Genomic DNA, 2956 nt, shown 5'->3' on the forward strand with positions numbered 1-2956 from the left:
AGATCCGCCAGTTACTCACACTTTGAGGAGGTTAATTGGAGTCAGCTGGAGACAAAATGAAGCCGCTCATGGTTCCGATGGAAACGAACAGGTGAGTCCGAACAGGTGAGTCCGAACAGGTGAGTCCAAACAGGTGAGTCCGAACAGGTGAGCCGAGTCCTCAGTGAGCAGGAAGTGAGCAGGAAGTGAGCAGGAGGTTATCTGCTGGTTTACAGGAGGTTTACAGGTGGTTCACAGGTAGTGAACAGGTGAGCTGCGTCCTCCGTCTGCTCTCCCTCTGAAGCCTCTCCAACGTATCAGCTCCATGTGACGCTGTGCTGCGTTCAGGGCCGCGTGGGAAAGTCTGGAGATCACACGGAGCTGCCTTCATGGTCACACTGTAAAAAGAACAATTAACAAGAATAAGAATATTTTCCAAAGTCAATAATATTTTTTTGAAAAAAGTATAATACACTGCATAAAATTATGATTATTATTGTTATTATTATTATTTGCAAGAATAATATGAAGGGTAAGACCTCAGATTATTATATACAATGCAATTTATGTATTATTATGCTTATGCTTATGCTTATGATTATGATTATTATTATTATTATTATTATTATTATTATTATTATTAATAATAATAATAATAATAATAATAATAATAATAATAATAATAATAATAATAATAATAATAGTCATTTTTATTATCATTATGATACACGATTAATATAAAGGTTAAGACCCCAGATTATTGCACATAATTACATTTATCTTTTATTAGTAATATCTCACCAATTGAACTAATTATTAATTTATAAATAACAATAACAATAATTTAATACACTGCAAAAATAAAATATTGTTATTATTATTGTTATTGTTATTGTTATTTTTATTTTTGTTGGTATTGTTATTATTTTTGTTATTCTTATTATTATCTTCTTTCTAACCCTGTGCTTGGTGTTCTTTATTATTAGTAGATGCTATACAAATTAAGTTGTTATTATTAGCATTATTTTTATTATTATCAATAAAAATATTGATTATTGTCATTATTATTATTATTATTATTATTATTATTATTATTATTATTAGTATTAGTATTATTATTATTATTATTATTATTATTATTATTATTATTATTATTATTAGTATTATTATTATTATCATCATCATCATCATCATCATCATCATCATCATCATCATCATCATTATTATTATTAGTATTAGTATTGTTATTATAAGTTTGAAAATTAAGCTGGAAAACCTCCAAAATTATGTTCATATTGTACAAATTTACATGAATAATTTCAATGTAAGCACTATAGTATGATATAATAAATGAAATAATATTGCTATTTATTTTAAAAATACCAGAAAAATTTATAAAATGTAACTAGAAATTTTTAAACTGTTCAATATTGTACTATAAAATATTATATAATAAAATAAATTTAACTGATTAATTTTTTATATTAAATGTAAGACCTTACAATAAGATAAAATAAATGCAATAATGATATAATTTATTTTTAGTGAAATATATTTAATATGTAATAAATTAATTCATGTGATTAATTTAAATATTAAACCTAAAGTTGTATAATATTAAATGTATTACTCGTTTAAAAATTAATATAAATTTACCCGAGTAACTCAAATCTTAAGTCATATCCGCCATATTAATTTTTTTTTTTTTCCACAGGTTTTGGACTCAGTCTATTAAATATACATTTTAAGTTAAACTGATAAAGTGTCTTCACTTCCTGTGTTATTTATCAGGTTTGTACATGTTTATTTGAATTGTTTTTCCAACATTTCCACAATCCTGGATGTGTTTAGAGGAAAAATCAGGGGGGAAAAGCAGAAAACATGAGAATGAAAACAGCAAAATGGGGTTTTTTTTTTTGTTTTTTTTTTAAAATGAATCAATCCTGACATCTAGTGGTGGAGCAACATAAACAGCAAACACCTGAACTACTGTCCAGGTGGACGTTTTACAAGCTTAAATTCAATTTATATAATTAAATATGTTGTAGAGATTTAATTATAATATTTACAATAGTCAGGTTCAAAAGTATAATTACATGATAAGGAATTATCCGTGAAAATATTTTTGTTTTCATGTCCAAAACATCAGCATAATTAATGTAATGTGTCATTTTCCAGGTGAATTATTTCATTATAATGTGTGATTGCATTAGTATGAAATATTATCTGCTTTTAACAGTTTATTTCCTCTGATTAAAATGTGAGAAATTATCTGTTTTGTGGAAAAACAACATCTGTGTTTCAGACGCAGTGGTTGTGAGATTGTTTCCTGCTCTAATATTTCATCTTATTTATACTTCTTTTCCTGTTCTAATGTCATTTTCTGGTATTAAAACTCATATTTCATGTTGTTCTTCCCTCTAACCTCCCTTCTGGTGCAGAACTCCAGATGTTCTGCATCATTTATTCCTTTAAAGCTCCTCCTGCTTCATATTCACATTTCTAAAAAAAAATACTTAGCAGCTTTAATAATCACAGAGCAGAAGCTGATTAAAGCAGAATCTGAAGGTGCAGCATTTCTCCAGAACTACAAGAAGTTTCACTGAGAAAAAGACACAGAAATAAAGAAGAAAAGCCTCGACTCTTCAAAATAAAAGCCTTGCAGCCGCTGACAGCTTGAAGAACTTGTTTGATTTTATGTGGACGTTGAAATATTCACGTTTAACCGGATGCACGACGTTTAAAAGACGTTTTCAGACAGAATCAGATAAAATACAAGAAAGACCTGATTTTATTTTGGTATTAGCAGTTTAAAATCAGTGATACATTCACAACAATCATTTCTTTTGGGATCAAGATTTTCCTTTATTAGATTCTATGTTATCTTCTATCTTATATGACGTCTAAATGTAAAAACCAGGAATGTTGAGGCAAATCTGATCCCAAAGAAAAAAGTGCAAAATCTTCAGCCTTTGGT

The 2956-nt window shown here is 27.8% G+C and overlaps 1 protein-coding gene across 17 annotated transcripts in view; it reads right to left on the minus strand.

Moving 5' to 3' along the window:
* The window catches only part of ppfibp2b (PPFIA binding protein 2b), a 101965-nt gene extending 101683 nt beyond the window's left edge, over nucleotides 1-282 (minus strand). For 9 of the 17 annotated variants that reach the window (XM_055009473.1, XM_055009479.1, XM_055009477.1 and 6 more), the window contains exon 1: nucleotides 20-282. The gene's annotated coding sequence lies outside the window, so the exon portion shown is untranslated. The remainder of the gene's footprint in view (nucleotides 1-19) is intronic. The other 8 variants (XM_035947678.2, XM_055009480.1, XM_055009474.1 and 5 more) reach the window with 1 other exon arrangement.
* Nucleotides 283-2956: the final 2674 nt, after the last annotated feature.

This window comes from Amphiprion ocellaris, chromosome 3 (genome assembly GCF_022539595.1).
Source record: "Amphiprion ocellaris isolate individual 3 ecotype Okinawa chromosome 3, ASM2253959v1, whole genome shotgun sequence".
Classification (NCBI taxonomy): Eukaryota; Metazoa; Chordata; class Actinopteri; family Pomacentridae; genus Amphiprion; species Amphiprion ocellaris.